The 17,355-nt window shown below is 48.3% G+C and overlaps 1 long non-coding RNA gene across 1 annotated transcript in view; it reads left to right on the top strand.

The window, feature by feature from the left end:
* The first annotated feature begins 658 nt into the window (after positions 1-658).
* LOC124545385 overlaps positions 659-17,355 on the top strand; it is a 393,572-nt gene continuing 376,875 nt past the window's right edge. Inside the window, exon 1 of the long non-coding RNA XR_006967614.1 lies at positions 659-797. This is a non-coding gene — a long non-coding RNA (uncharacterized LOC124545385). The remainder of the gene's footprint in view (positions 798-17,355) is intronic.

Below are 17,355 nucleotides of genomic sequence, written 5' to 3'. Positions count from 1 at the left end.
AAATTTTTCGAAGGGGGTGTTTCAACTCTTCCGAATTTAGCTGTTCTGCGTTTTCCATAAATCGCTTAAGGCCAATGCCGTCATGGTTCTTTCAAAAAGGATCATGGTGATTATGAGCTTTGGCTGCGACTCTAATTGCCTCGATGTCGACAGAGCGTTAAAGAGTAACCTTTCTTCTTGTTCGACTGTGTGCAGTAGGATCAGAACAGCAGAACTGTGAAAGGGCACGCGAAGGTGAAACTGCGAGGTTCTCGAGGCGTCTTGCGTCTAGATCGGGGTCAAGGTCGGATGCTGGGGCATCGACGACGCGACCGTGAACGGCGAGCGCGCCTCCTCCGCCTTCTCCCTGACCTAGGCCGCGGCGAGCAGTCTGTCCCCTTTAGTGGCACACATGGGCCATTACTATGCAGACAATGTTGTTGTTGCTCGAGGTGGGTCAATGTTTTCGGCGGGCGTAGTAACTCATTACAATTGCTAATGCCGCGCCTGGGCCGGGCTCGGCGCGCGCTCCGCCGGGTTGGCCGTCGCCGCCGCCGCCGCCGCCGCCGCCGTAGCAGCCGGGCCCGGCTCGGCTCGGCGCGGCGCAGCGTCCCGTATCTCATTCATACTTTTGCATAGTGATCAGGCTGGCTGCGCCGGCGAGGTGGGAGACGCGCCCGGCGGCCGCTGCAGTGCGCCGCGTGGCTTTAGCATGCAAAGACCGTCGTCGCCCGTGGCTCCGGCAGAACCGGCGCCGCCGCCGTCCGGACCGACGCCGACGCCGCCCCCGCAGTGACGTCGCTCGCCGCCCGCCTCACGTGAGTACTCGTCACGCCGCCCCCGTCACACGTGCGCGGCGCCGTTCATCTCTCTCTCTCTCTTTCTAACTCCCGCATGCGCAGTAGCTAGGCTTATCAGCTTTGCTGCAAGTACATTAGCATAGTAACGATTACGCCTTCATTCAGCATTACCGCACGCACTTGTCAAATATCAATAGATTGCTGTCTTGGCGTATCCATTACGACTTGTACCTTCACTGTCCAAGAGTAGTGCCCGGGCCGGCCTCTTGATCTTAGTGACAGTTTACAAGATGTCTCGCAAGTGGATTAGCGACACAATGATTACGTCTGCACTCAGCTGTACTCCACCCACCTTCAGACACCAACGTGTTGTCGTGTTCGAGTATCCATATAGATCTCTACGCCCACTTTCCACTACCTTGGCGTTATTTTGAACTTCGTGACGGTTTGCATGATGTTTCAAACGTCACCAGTGTGTTTCAGAATGTAGACCCGTTCGACACGAAACGGCTGTTAATGAATCAGTGTCGTCATTGATGTCATCACACCTCAGTTCCCAACGAGTTCCACGTTTCTCAGTAGGTCACGTGGGCGTGTCCTCTATGTGCGTCAACTACTCCCCTGCTGTTCCTATAGAAAGCAAGGAAAGATAGAGCTTAATGTCAGATCGAGGTGAGCAGGAAATATTAGACAGCATGGTCGGACTGGCATTTGAAACCCGTTCCTTCGGTATCCCTCTGATAGGAAAGGGTGTCAGCAGCAAAGAGCTCCTTACTTTAGTATTCAATCATCAGCCAACTGGAAACTGATAACAATGATGCCCAACAGCGTTACAACTTTGGACCCTCACTTTCGTTATGTGTATTACTGAGTAGCATTTTATCAGGAGCATTACCAGATGCCGAGCTTGTTTTGTTTGATCCTTCCGTTAGTCACTCTTCTGCTGTTTTGGACATATGTCAGTTAATAATACGTAAAGTGTCGTCATTTGTTATCACTCTGACAGCTTTACAGATACGAATGCGTGCTACAAAACCACAAGGAAAAAAAAGTAGAAAACATACATCTTACAGATTCTCAGCTGGGAATAATGTACAAGGTAATTTTCAGTTCACAAAAATTGTCTATGATCGGAGATGATGATAGATTTGATGAGAGTTTTCTTTCACTTTGGTGTTCCAATATTCTGCCGCAGAGTAGAGAGTAGGCTATATCTAACAAGTTTATTTGCGAGGTCATCTTTCGCTGCAAGCACAGAAATATTAGTTTTGTAAATAAGAACAACCTTTTCTTGCTGCAGCCAGCTAGTTTTCACTGTTATTTTGGCTTTTTTTATTATTTAATTTGTCTAAGTTATTACTATTACCAGATAAACTAAGATTTCTATTCAGTGTGTCACCATCACGTAAACTTGGTATAAGTTACTGGCTACATTTATAGCCAAACAGCAACAAAACATAACCTGGGGGCCTGAGATAATTAACCTGATTAGTTGTAACTTTTGTCCAGCAATTTGTATGGACCACTATATGTGAAGCCTAACAACATATGTCCTGTGGCCTTGCCACACGTCTCGTGGTCTGTGGATACTAGACGGGGGCGTGGTTCCTGCCGTCGTATTTCCCGCCTTGCCATGGCTCTTACGTCACGCAGATAGCTACAGGCAGCCGCTCGTGATAGGACGTCAGTGTTCAGTTCGCTGCCGGTGTGGCCTAACCAGAATGGCACCTCCAAGCAAGCCTGACTCTTTTAGTACGGTTAAAAAACTTAATATTGCCCCCATGTTCCTTTACACACGTATCAGCGCGGAAGCTTGCAACAAGGCGTCAGATGCAACAGTCGTTAATTAGCCTTGGTTTTGTTTTGGTCATACGCTATTACTAACTCCAGGCAGATCACCAAGAGAAAAAAAAATCATGAATTGGAAAACCGAGAAAAGCCTAAACAGTGGTGATAGGATAGGGTTTTCAAAGCGACTGTTCTCAAACGTAATAAAACTAGCTCACTCAAGGTCATGATTAGTTTACCGTTACAGCGAGATACTTATATTCTTGGTCAGAATGGTGCTCCAATGACCCATTTTTTAAGCATTCTATACTAGACTACTAGCATAAACATTCGACGGAAGTACCAAAATTGTTTCTGTTCCTTGGTAGACTGCAAAGAGAGAAAAAAATAGTTATACTCTTTTATTCTGATGTATTAAGCATATTTTCTAATTTATTGGGAACGATAAAACTCCTCAGCAACTGATGGTGATAAGCAACTGAATTATAAAAAAAAAAAAAAAAAAAAAAGGAATGGTTCAAATGGCTCTGAGCACTATGCGACTTAACTTCTGAGGTCATCAGTCGCCTAGAACTTAGAACTAATTAAACCTAACTAACCTAAGGACATCACACACATCCATGCCCGAGGCAGGATTCGAACCTGCGACCGTAGCGGTCGCTCGGCTCCAGACTGTAGCGCCTAGAACCGCACGGCCACTCCGACCGGCAATTATAAACACCACAAGTGGCGTGTAGAGCACTCTTTCTCCACGGAACCAGTGGTGACTAGTGGCGTGGCCACGAAACACAAGCAATGACGTGCAACCATAGTGGTCGATTACTGTTCAAAAACTCATGGAGATTTGGTTGGGCAAATTCTGAAGTGATCACGTCCTTCCATAGGGTGATACAGATTTCGTCAATTTCAAAGGACCTCAGAGGCTCAGACAAGCACTTTCTTGTCTGGCCATGGAGGATTAACAGAACAACTCTCATGGTGCTTGAGAGCGATGCTGTAAGCAAAGAAACGGGTATACGCGGTCCGTAAGGAGGCTCTTTTCTCGTTCTGCACTGAGGGCAGTTGGGAGACGAATCAGGGCTTCCATTAGACTTCACATAAATTTTTGGTATTATACTGAATTGTGCCCCACCAGGAAGGGATAGGCATCACCCCAATACTCAAACGCAGTCGCTTCGTTGTTGTTCACCGTTAAATTAGCTTTTCTGTGCAGGTATCCTGTCCCTCTGCTGACCTCAATGCCTCCTAACGGAGCATTGTATGCTGGTGCCCTTCGTGTCAATCCTGAGTCTCAAATCCAGGAGACAGGGGATGTATCTGTATTGTATGGTGGTTCGCAGTATGTTTCCATTGTTATCCGATATCAACATATGTCTCTGCCGGCCGTTCTCAGTTTTTGTGACTGAAACCGCTACTTCTCGATCGAGTAACTCCTTAGTTATTATCACAAGGGCTGTGTGCACCCTGCATGCCACAGCACTCGAAACACTCAGAAGGTCACCCATCCAAACGCTTGCCAAGCCCGACAGCGCTTAACGTCGTTGATCTGGCGGAAACCGGTGTTACTACTCCGATAAGGCCGCTGGCGCTGTAGACACTGCCTGACAGAATTAGTGATGCAAACAGAAGGGGAGGACGAACGAAATGCAACTTCACTGGTTGGGAGGGTATGTGATACATTCAAGAGCCGATGAAATTCGTACACCTGCCTAATATCGTGTAGGGCCCGCGCGAGCACGCCGATGTGCTTCAACATGATGTGCCATGGACTCGTCTAATATCTGCAGTAGTGCTGAAGGGAATTGACGCCGTAAATCCTACACGGCTGTCCATAAATCCGTACGAGTTTGAGAGGGTGGAGATCTCTTCTTAACAGCACGTTGCAAGGCATCCCAGATATGCTCCATAATGTTCATCTCTGTGGAGAATGGTGGTCAGCGGAAATGTTTAAACTCACAAGAGTGTTCCTGGAGCCGCTCTATAGCTATTCTGGACGTGTGGGGTTTCGCATTGTCCTGCTGGGATTGCCCGTCGGAATGCACAATGGACATAAATGGGGGCATGTGACCAGGCAGGGTGCTTACGTAGATGCCACCGGTCAGAGTCGTATCCAGACGTATCAGGGGTCCATATCACCCCAACTGCATACGACCCACACCATTACAGAGCCGCCACGAGCTTGAACACTCCCCTGCTGTCATGCAAGGTTCATGATTTCATGAGATCATACCCGTACACGCCCATCCACTCACAAGTTGAAACGCGACTCATCCGACCAGGCAACATGTTTCTTAGTCATTGACAGCCCAATGTCGGTGTTGACGGGCCATGACGAGGCATAGAGCCTTGTGTCGTGCAGTCATCAAGGGTACACGAGTGGGCCTTCGGCTCCGAAAGCCCATATCGATGATGTTTCGTTGAATGGTTCGCACGCTGACACTTGTTGATGGTCCAGCATTGATATCTGCAGCAATTTGCGGAGGGGTTGTACTTCTTTCAAATGTGTGTGAATTCCTAAGAGACCAAACTGCTAAGGTCATCGGTCCCTAGACTTACACACTACTGAAACTAACTTAAACTAACTTAAAACGACACAAACGCCCATGCCCGAGAGAGGACTCGAACCTCCGGCGGGCGGGGTCGCGCAGTCCGTGAGATGGCACCTCAAACCGCCCGGCCACTGTCGCGGCTGCACTTCCTTCACGTTGACCGCTTCTCATCAGTCGTCGTTGGTTCCGTGCAGGGTCTTTTTTCGACAAGCGATGTCGGAGATTTGTTGTTTTACCGGATTCCAGATATTCACGACACACTCGTGAAATGGTCGTGCGGGAAAATGCTCATTTCAACGCTACCTCGGAGATGCAGTGCCCCACTGCTCGTGCACCGGCTATAACACCACGTTCAAACCCACTTAAATCTTGATAACCTGCCATTGTAGCAGCGGTAACCGACCTAACAACTGCGCCAGGCCAGCCAAAGTGGCCGTGCGGTTCTAAGCGCTACAGTCTGGAACCGAGCGACCGCTCCGGTCGCAGGTTCGAATCCTGCCTCGGGCATGGATGTGTGTGATGTGCTTAGGTTAGTTTAGTTTAAGTAGTTCTAAGTTCTAGGGGACTGATGACCTCAGAAGTTATGTCGCATAGTGCTCAGAGCCATTTTTGAACTGCGCCAGACACTTGTTGTCTTATATAGGCGTTGCTGAACGCAGTGCCGTATTCTACCTGTTTACATACGTCTGTATTTGAATACGCATGCCTATACTAGTTTCCTTGGCGTTTTAGTGTATTATTTCAGTGATTACAGTATTGAGTCACATTTACAAAGAACTTGGAAGTACAGGCCCTCTTGACACTATGACGTTGCACCCCCGGAAGCTGGATGCATGCACTAATAACAACAATGTCGTGTGACGAGGGCCTCCCGCCGTGTCGACCGTTCGCCTGGTGCAAGTCTTTCGATTTGCCGCCACTTCGGCGACTTGCTCGTCGATGGGGATGAAATACAGGGTGATTCAAAAAGAATACCACAACTTTAAAAATGTGTATTTAATGAAAGAAACGTAATATAACCTTCTGTTATATATCATTACAAAGAGTATTTAAAAAGGTTTTTTTTCACTCAAAAACAAGTTCAGAGATGTTCAACATGGCCCCCTCCAGACATACGAGCAATATCAACCCGATACTCCAACTCGTTCCACACTCTCTGTAGCATATCAGGCGTAACAGTTTGGATAGCTGCTGTTATTTCTCGTTTCAAATCATCAATGGTGGCTGGGAGAGGTGGCCGAAACACCATATCCTTAACATACCCCCATAAGAAAAAATCGCAGGGGGTAAGATCAGAGCTTCTTGGAGGCCAGTGATGAAGTGCTCTGTCACGGGCTGCCTGGCGGCCGATCCATCGCCTCGGGTAGTTGACGTTCAGGTTGTTACGGACAGATAAGTGCCAATGTGGTGGCGCTCCATCCTGCTGAAATATGAATTGTTGTGCTTCTTGTTCGAGCTGAGGGAACAGCCAATTCTCTAACATCTCCAGATACTGTAGTCCAGTTACAGTAGCACATTTTCATCACTCGTTCTTGGCCGTCCAGAACTTTTCCCTTTGCACAAACACCCATTCTCTGTAAACTGTTTATACCAACGTTTAATACACCACCTATCAGGAGGTTTAACACCATACTTCGTTCGAAATGCACGCTGAACAACTGTCGTCGATTCACTTCTGCCGTACTTAATAACACAAAAAGCTTTCTGTTGAGCAGTCGCCATCTTAGCATCAACTGACGCTGACGCCTAGTCAACAGCGCCTCAAGCGAACAAATGTACAACTAAATGAAACTTTATAGCTCCCTTAATTCGCCGACAGATAGTGCTTAGCTCTGCCTTTTGTCGTTGCAGAGTTTTAAATTCCTAAAGTTGTGGTATTCTTTTTGAATCACCCTGTATTATGGTTAGGACAACACAACACCCAGTCCCTGAGCTGAGAAAATCTCCGACTCATTCGGGAATCCAACCCGGACCCTTAGGATTGACAGTCTGTCGCGCTGACCACTCAGCTACCGAAGGCGGACATGCATACAGTGATAGGGGGGCCTTCATATCCTCTCGAAGACAAGCTAGGCTGCAACTGTTCCAACCTATCCTTGATATCTTGGGTACTAGCACTGAAACGGAGCTGACTCCTAGATGGTCCCAAATATATTTTAAGTGGGCAGATCTGTTAATCGCACTGGCTGAGGGAGTACCTGAACATCCCGAAGACAATTCATTGAGACAATTGCCATGTGCGGAGGACTATTGATCTGTTGAAAAATGGCCGAAAAATACCTTTGCATGAGGGGTAACACATGAGGACGCTGGGCGACCTTGTGGTACCGCTGTGCTGTCAGAGTTCCCTCAAACACTATCAGCGCTGATCGGAAATCTCCTGGTGCAGCAGCGCTGCTCTTCTAAAGAATGGTAGGACTGGATCCCTCCCCAGGACACCGACGTACTGGCCGACGATGTGCATGCGGAGTAGCCGATTTGTGTTTCATCGTGGAACTCAATGCGACGCCATTCATCGGCAGTTCATCCTTCCCAATTACGGCACCATACCGAACACAGCCGTCTGTGCCGTGTCGTTAACATCAGCCTACGCTTCGGTGGGTAACACCCTGTTCCGGCTGCTGCTGCTCTGTGGCCAATGATACGGGATGAGTCAGAATGTTTCAAGATGTATATCGCTATTTCTGCGATGGGCGCAGGTTTGAAGCGATTACAATGTGCTTTGAGCACAATATGACGATCCCCGCATGTGGTCGTCAAACGTGGGCCACCGAAAACTTTACGCTTAGTATGCCTGCCTTCACGTTCCCGAACAGTCCAATATCGATAAACAGTCAGATTCGAATGCCCCACATATTTGGATATAGCACGATTGAACCAACCAGGGAAATGGAATAGTGACGCCGCTTTCAAACTCTACTGTTTGCTGAGTTGCGTACTCACGAGAGTACACGACATCTCCGCATGCATCACAGTGATAACTCAACACCTGACGCTGTTCACGCCCCGTTTATATCCTCTCTGGCTCTGTAACAATAGTAAACACAAACAAAGCTAACGCACTCTGGTAACCGTCCACAACGAATTGCAGACTCTAATCAATTACCTACTCAATGTAAGGCGTACACATGTAAGAAGTTAAATCGACATCGACCATGTTTTTTGGGTACGTCACTTTTTCTCTCAGGCTAGTCTTGTCCAGAAAGGAGTTGGGTTGTTGTGGGGGAGGAGACCAGACATCGAGGTCATCGGTCTCATCGGATGAGGGAAGGACGGGGAAGCATGTCTGCCGTGCCCTTTCATAGGCACCTTCCCGGAATTTGCCTGGATTGATTAAGGGAAATCACAGAAAACCTAAATCAGGATGGCCGGACGCGGGATTGAACCGTCGTCCTCCCGAATGCGATTCCAGTGTGCTAACCACTGCGCCACATCGCTCGGTCCAGTAGCTGGTGATCTGCTGTATCGCGGCCCTTCTGTCAGATGTTACAGTCTGAACACTACGCCTGCTGCCGCCGATACGTTATCTGTATCAACAATACTGTGCCAGTGGCTTTACCGGAATATAAGTGACCACAGTAGTTTTCTGTTAAATGGAACTCGGGGTATGTAGTACGTAGGCCTTAGTAGCCCTTCGTAGATCTTCCATTTGTGACTTATCGCATTCTGCAGGCGACCCATAGTTCACATTTTCATCTTCGTCTCTGTCATCGCAATTTGCGATACGGACGGTACCCTGTCCTATCACGTTGTCATTCAGATACTACTAATTCTTCACATTTAGATCCGTAAAACTCGCTAACACCAGTTGAATAGCTACTTGGATACCTGAACACACGATTCTTCGTTCTCTGATCACACTGAAAGGTTCTACGTGTGATAGACATATACACATGTCAAACATGATGTAGCTACGTAAGGTGTCGGTGTACATCACCTTACAGATAATCATTAAAATATCCTTTCCTTAGCAGAAAATTTTAGCGATGAGTAATTTTTATAAATGCCTGTAACGGAACTGAAAATGTCGACGGTTCGGAGGGAGACAACAGATTGTGATCAATATAGCTAGTGAAATGCTTACTGTGGCCTGTGGTTAACCTGTTTGATTTCTATAAGCAATTTACTATGCAAGGAAGTCTTCCTTAACTTCTTGTTGTTACCAGTTAATTGCAGCTTCAAGAAAGCACAGTGAAAACAGACTTACGGAAACGAGTACAGCATCTGTAGTAGTCGTCTTGTTTCTCTGCGAGGGCTAGTTCTGTACACGTGTTTCATAGTGCTCGCTACAACTTTTAGGGTCTTTGTTTCACACATGGTCGCTTTAATGGGGAAATTGAACTTCAGCTTTCTCTATCAACGAATATAAGAAAGCAATGACATTTACTCTGTAGTGGAATTTCGCGATGAATTTAAACTGTGTGTTAGACTGGAAACCGAACTCTGCACTTGCTTTTCATTCTGAAAATAACGCATAAATTGTAGCGAAGCTCTTATCCATGTTGTCGTCTTTTTCAGAGGTGAGAGTGTATTTGTCTTAGGTAGGTGCAATGGAGGCCCTTTGTCGAATTGGGGAATTGTCAGAGAGGAACAGGGCTATTCTATCCGCTGGGAAAATTTCAAAAATCACATCCTTAGGAATTGCTTGCGTCGACTATCAGCACTGCTGTTTTTTCTGGAAATCGTAGGGACTGCGGACGGAAAAGGTCCTTTAGCGGCATTTTTGTGCTCCGCTCATCAGTGTTATTGTAATAAAATGTTACAGTCTCTCCAAATGCAGCCCGTGTTATTGCGATAAAATGGTAACAATCTTTCCAAGTGTACCCTGTACTTACGTGGTCTCTTAAGAAAGTGTGGCACGTTGCCCGAGCCGCAAAGGAAGGTCCGCCGTTTAGGACGTGTTTTGCAGAGTAAAACCGCCATCCTTCTTCGTGGGTCCAGGTAATCGTCCGCATTTCCGAATCATTTGGGGCCATTAAGTTGTGGTGCTAAAACGCTCGCCGAAGAAGTAAAGTGGTGGAAGAAACGGTGCCAGCTGCGCCCCAAATTACGACTGGTCCGTCCGGAGCTGGTCAAATTGCCCACCGTTCGTTCCTGTCTCCCAATTTCGTCGGATGCCGTAATGAGGGCCCGCTCGCGGGGCCCGGCTGCTACCCCTTTGCGGGACGGCCGGTTCGGTCGGTCGGCCGGTCCGGGTTCGGGGATTCCCCCCGCGGCAGCGCGCGGCCGCCAAGGATTGAACTGTCACTGGCGCCAGTTCGTCTGCGCGCCGCCAGCGCCGCCGCACCCTGTAATTTGAGACCAACCCTCTGCCGCCGCCGCCGACGCCGCCATCCACGTAGACCGCCTTGTTGTGGTATTAAACGCCGCGTGCCCCCAGCTAAAATATTTCCCCGGCCCGACAAGGGCCCCTCGCCACGGCCAAATTGCGGTTATAAAACTGATGTCGAGGCCCGCTTAATTAAAGTGGGCGTTGCGTGCTGCTCGCGGTGGCTCGTATCACCGCAGGCGGCACCGCGACCGGGGGTGCAGGCGCGCTGAGGCGGCGGCGCTGGAGGCGGAGGCAGAGGTGGGGGCGGGGGCAGCGCCAGGCACGCACGAGGGTGGCTGGCACGCGGAGGCGGACCGTCCGGCCCCCGGCGGGACCTCTTGATGTGGCCTCGACTACTTCCGCCTCACCATCAGCACAACAATGGTCGTCAGCTATCTGTTGTCACTGTAGAAAGGAACAAACGACACTTCCTAAATACACAGTGTCTCCGAGTCCGTTAGGTCAGTGGCTATGAAAAATAAAAGTCGTGGATTATGTTCGCAAAATCGTTGATTTATTCGAAATAGTCTCTCCCTGAATCAGTACACAGCAAAAATCGTTTTATAGGGTTTTGAAACAAAGGGTTTACTCATTTTTTGAAACTCCATTTAGTACTGCAGTACAATTTTTCTGGATCTCCTCAGCTGCATCGAAATTGTGTCCTTCCATCTACAACTTCAGTCTGGGGGACAAGAAATCGACTGGGCCTAAATCCTGAGAATACGGCTGCCGATCCAAGACTGATTTATTTGCTGCTCGGAAACGCACACACAGTCTTCACGTTGTAGGCTGGGTCATTCGTGTGGAGGAACGATCAAGAACCTGCCTCTCGGTATGCTGGTGGAATTAGATGAATTCTCGCACAAAAACGATGGAGAATTGAAAAAACTTGATGTTGCCTCGCTGCAACACAGCCATTTTCCGACAAGTGTCAGACACGTAGTTTTACATGTTCTGTCATGACGCCCGCTGCAGTGAAGTTAGCACTTTGACCTTCTAAATTGCTATTGTTGAAACGTCTAGGACCGTAACGTCACAACTTGCCACACGAGATAACATTGCAAAATGGTTCAAATGGCTCTGAGCACTATGGGACTTAACAGCCGAGGTCATCAGTCCCCTAGAACTTAGAACTACTTAAACCTAACTAACCTAAGGACAGCACACACATCCATGCCCGAGGCAGGATTCGAACCTGCCACCTTAGCGGTCGCGCTGTTCCAGACTGAAGCGCTTAGAACCGCTTGGCCACACCGGCCAGCATAACATTGCAGTTTGGAATTTCACAGCAGCAGTCCTAAGGGAACTGGGACACACTGTGTATACCATCTCATCGGAAGTATCCGAACACCACCGTGTAACTCGGGAACTTGACGTCATGTGAGGTGCTCCGACGAGTATAAAAAAGGTACGGGCTCTTGTGTTGCCAGTATAAAAACAATAACATAGAAATGGTCAGAGGGCTCAGGGACTTCTTACGTGAACTAGTCATTGGGTGCCGGCCGCTGTGACCGAGCGGTTCTAGGAGCTTCAGTCCCGAACCGCGCTGCTGCAACGGTCGCAGGTTCGAATCCTGCTTCGGGCTTGTATGTGTGTGATGTCCTTAGGTTAGTTACGTTTAATTAGTTCTACGTCTAGGGGACTGATGACCTCAGATGTTAAGTCCCATAGTGCTTAGGGCCATTTGAACCATTTGAGTCACTGGCTGTCGCTTCAGTAACAAATCCATTAGAGATATTTTAACACTCCTAAAGCAGTCCAAGTCGACTGTTGGTGAGGAGACTGCGAAGCGGACACGCGAAGGAACAACGACAACTAATTTTGAGGTGTGACATAAAGTGATGTAAGAGTCACTCGGTCATTTGATAACTTTGAGATTTTTATTTATAAACTACTACTATGGATGTTCACCAATTAAACATTAATTACGCGTTTTGAGTAAACTCATTTTGAGAATGTCAAAGGAGGTAATGGGCTTCATACAAATGGCATGGCATCATTTGCCTCCTTTGATATTCTGAAGATGAGTTTACCTGATATGCGTAAATAAAGTTTAGTCGCTGAACATGGAGTCACTAAAAGTTTTTTCTCCAGCAAGCATAACAGCAGAGTTTAAACAAAAATTTCAAAGGGTAGCTAAATGTAATGACGGACAGGGATCGTTGAGTATTGCGGAAGGTTATTGCAAAGAGGTACTTGATTTGAGTGAAAGGAATCACGCGTCAGCTGCGAAGTCCTATCAGCAGTCCGGCTAGTACAGTGACTCTGCGTGGGAAGTTAAAAAAAACAAAAGTGTTAGCACTGCTCTTCATAAGCCGCACATTTCTGTAATCAACGCTAAGTGACGCTTGAGGTGGCGTAAACAGAGACACTACAGGACAGTAGATGACCGGAAACGCGTGGCAATCCGTGGAATGATTTGGGTATTGTGTACGCCCGCAGAATTTTAACTGTCATCCTGTGTAATGCCAACAGTCAAGTATGTGGTGGAGGTGTTAAGGTACGGGGGCGTTTCTCGCGGTTACTGTGTGCTCTCCTTATTGAGCTTATGAAATCGCCAACCGCGGAAGGATATGAGCACCTTTGGCAGCATTGTGGACTGTGTACGGTAGAGTAACTGTTAGAAGGCGATGACTCTTTGTATGTGCATCCTCTCACAAAGCAGCATTTCTCAGGCAATTGTTTGTGGAGAATAATATACCTGAAATAGACTGGCTTTTCCAGAGTCCTGATAAGAACTCAATGGAATGCCTTCGCGATGTGTTAGAACGACGAATTCGCTCCAGATCCAGCTTCGGATCTTGTGGAAGGATGGAATGTTGTTCTCCACAGACACTCAGACAGCTCATTGAAAATGTCCGTAGCCGAGTTCAGTCCGTCATAAAGGCAAAGGGTGGATACTCTCTATAATAGCATCCACCAATAGGACCAATAAGTGTCCGGATGATTCTGCGCAGATAAGGTATAGCAGACTAGGACATACCATAGCAGAAGAGCCAATTCAGGTCGAAAACTAACTTTGAATGTTGATGAGTCTAAGGGCGAAAACCTCATTCTGTGAAGTCTAAGTAGTGAAGAATCGACTTAGCCCTGATGGAAAATAGCTTATTTTGAGGAAGAGAGACTTAAACAGAAAAGAGTTCATACTGTGCGAAATTTTCCCGAGGGCCATAGATTCGTATCGTGAAATTAAGTACTGAAATGACGGAGTTTATATAATGGAAACTGCAGCTGTAAACACTCTGAACACTCAGAATTTGTTCCCTGGAAACAGTCGTGAGCTGGCAATAGGGTATACCTGCCTGGCACGACTCTGGAAGTTCTTAGAGCTTATGAGAGGCAACTAACAAGACCCTATAAGCAATGGCGTAAATATTCGTCATTTTGAGGTTCTGTTCTTTAAGTTGAGGGATGAGAAACTGCAAAAAGAATTTGACGAAACACTGAAACACTTAAGTCGAAATGCGGCACCTGGAGTAGACGACATTTCATCACTATTACTGAGATCCTTGGAAGAACTAGGGCCGGCCGCGGTGGCCAAGCGGTTCTAGGCGCTTCAGTTCAGAACCGCGCGACTGCTACGATTGCAGGTTCGAATTCTGCTTCGGGCATAATGTGTGTGATGTCCTTAGGTTAGCTTGGATTAGTTACCTTTAACATCAAGGCTACTGATGACCTCAGATGTTAAGTCCCACAGTGCTCAGAGCCATTTGAAGAACTAGTATTTTACAAGCAGTACTTTAGCTGTAATGGAAGATATAAGGCCGAGATGAAATATCCGTAGACCGGAAGAACAGTGTAGTAACATGAAATACACTCCTGGAAATGGAAAAAAGAACACATTGACACCGGTGTGTCAGACCCACCATACTTGCTCCGGACACTGCGAGAGGGCTGTACAAGCAATGATCACACGCACGGCACAGCGGACACACCAGGAACCGCGGTGTTGGCCGTCGAATGGCGCTAGCTGCGCAGCATTTGTGCACCGCCGCCGTCAGTGTCAGCCAGTTTGCCGTGGCATACGGAGCTCCATCGCAGTCTTTAACACTGGTAGCATGCCGCGACAGCGTGGACGTGAACCGTATGTGCAGTTGACGGACTTTGAGCGAGGGCGTATAGTGGGCATGCGGGAGGCCGGGTGAACGTACCGCCGAATTGCTCAACACGTGGGGCGTGAGGTCTCCACAGTACATCGATGTTGTCGCCAGTGGTCGGCGGAAGGTGCACGTGGCCGTCGACCTGGGACCGGACCGCAGCGACGCACGGATGCACGCCAAGACCGTAGGATCCTACGCAGTGCCGTAGGGGACCGCACCGCCACTTCCCAGCAAATTAGGGACACTGTTGCTCCTGGGGTATCGGCGAGGACCATTCGCAACCGTCTCCATGAAGCTGGGCTACGGTCCCGCACGCCGTTAGGCCGTCTTCCGCTCACGCCCCAACATCGTGCAGCCCGCCTCCAGTGGTGTCGCGACAGGCGTGAATGGAGGGACGAATGGAGACGTGTCGTCTTCAGCGATGAGAGTCGCTTCTGCCTTGGTGCCAATGATGATCGTATGCGTGTTTGGCGCCGTGCAGGTGAGCGCCACAATCAGGACTGCATACGACCGAGGCACACAGGGCCAACTCCCGGCATCATGGTGTGGGGAGCGATCTCCTACACTGGCCGTACACCACTGGTGATCGTCGAGGGGACACTGAATAGTGCACGGTACATCCAAACCGCCATCGAACCCATCGTTCTACCATTCCTAGACCGGCAAGGGAACTTGCTGTTCCAACAGGACAATGCACGTCCGCATGTATCCCGTGCCACCCAACGTGCTCTAGAAGGTGTAAGTCAACTACCCTGGCCAGCAAGATCTCCGGATCTGTCCCCCATTGAGCATGTTTGGGACTGGATGAAGCGTCGTCTCACGCGGTCTGCACGTCCAGCACGAACGCTGGTCCAACTGAGGCGCCAGGTGGAAATGGCATGGCAAGCCGTTCCACAGGACAACATCCAGCATCTCTACGATCGTCTCCATGGGAGAATAGCAGCCTGCATTGCTGCGAAAGGTGGATATACACTGTACTAGTGCCGACATTGTGCATGCTCTGTTGCCTGTGTCTATGTGCCTGTGGTTCTGTCAGTGTGATCATGTGATGTATCTGACCCCAGGAATGTGTCAATAAAGTTTCCCCTTCCTGGGACAATGAATTCACGGTGTTCTTATTTCAATTTCCAGGAGTGTATGATCACGAATGTGATGACTGATGGGAGTAATAGAGATCCTCCAGTTTAATAAGTCATGGTTGCAAAATAATGTCATCAGTTACATAATCTGACAAAAAAAGTGAAACATGCAGAAGGGGAAGAGAAAACAAATGAAACTTCACTTGTTGAAATGGCATAGGACAATATTTCAGCGATTACAAAATCAAATCAAATTTACAAAGAATTTGGCGGTATCATACTTCTCAATATGACGTTGCACACCGTCTGGTCTCGAGGCGTGTACTGATTCGATTGGGACGAGTGTCACTTGGTCGTTGTATCCTGTCCTGAAAGAAGTTGGCCCACGACTGTTGTAACTGATACTGATGCTTGATGTCCTGGATGATGATATTAGGACGGAGCTGACGACCGAGCTAGTTCCACATATCTTCTACTGGGCACTGATCTGGGGATCTTGCTGGACATGAGAGGACCTCAACACTACGCAGACAGCTTCTAGTTATATAGGCCTATATGTTCCTATTGTCAAGTGGCACCATGATACTTTCGCATGAAAGGTAACACGTGAGGAGGCGTGATTTCCGTACCGTAATGTCGTGTCGTCAGAACTGCTTCAACCACTACTAGCCGTGACCTGAAGTCAAAGTCCGCAGCCCGTGGTCTGGTGGCCGGCATTGCTGCCTCTGGATTATGGGATCCCGGGTTTGATTCCCGTCCAGGCCGCGGATTTTCTCCACCCGGGGACTGAGTGTTTGTGTTGTCCTCCTCATTTTATTATCATTCGGGGAAAGTGGCGAGTTTGGACAGTGAAACGGTTGCAAATTTGTACAGGCGCTGACATCCATGCAGCTGAGCGACCCGCAGACAAAATATCATCATCATCATCATCAGAAGTGATACCTTTGGCACTCCATACCATGACGCATGGAATAACAATGTTTTGCCTCTAAAAAAAAATTTGTGAAATTGTATCATTCGAGGTTATACTCGCCGACTATGGCCATCTGGGGCTATGCAGAACTTCAGTAAATTGCTGAACACCATCGATCAGCAACCCAGCAGTCCCAGTAACGTCACCATCACAAACACAGCCTTTTATGCTGTGGTATTAACGGCAGCCTACACCTGGGACGATGATTCTCTAGTCCGACTGCTGCTTATCTCTGAGTAATGGCGCGAGATGTTACAGTATGTTGCGTTGGAGTCAACTATCGAATACTTGCTCTCGGATGACATGCTATGATGTGACATGGATTACGATGCACTTGGAGCATACCACCTCCCTTGTGGTGGTCAGATGTGGCCGACTGGACCCTTGGTGAGGAGCATGCCTGCTCTAACGTTACAATGCAATTCAACGTCAGGCGACTGTCAACTCCGAATACTCCTAAAACTCGGATACGACACTATTCGACCAGCCTTTCAAATAGAGAACGTTGTCTCACACGAGTACGTGGCATCTTCGTGCCCTTCAGAGTGATCACTCAACACATGAAGCTGCTCATGCCCCTTTTATGCCCTATCAGTTTGTTTAAAAGTACTAAATACAAACAACACTAATGCATACTGGTAGTGTTTCTAGGCCATTCTGTGAGATGTTACGATGTACAGCAGATGTGGTCTACACCTGCAACGCCGGCCGAAGTGGCCATGCGGTTCTAGGCACTGCAGTCTGGAACCGCGAGACCGCTACGGTCGCAGGTTCGA

Source organism: Schistocerca americana, chromosome 8 (genome assembly GCF_021461395.2).
Source record: "Schistocerca americana isolate TAMUIC-IGC-003095 chromosome 8, iqSchAmer2.1, whole genome shotgun sequence".
NCBI classification, from domain to species: Eukaryota; Metazoa; Arthropoda; class Insecta; order Orthoptera; family Acrididae; genus Schistocerca; species Schistocerca americana.
The sequence above is the reverse complement of the archived record's forward strand: the minus strand, read 5'-3'. Positions and strand labels throughout refer to the sequence as shown.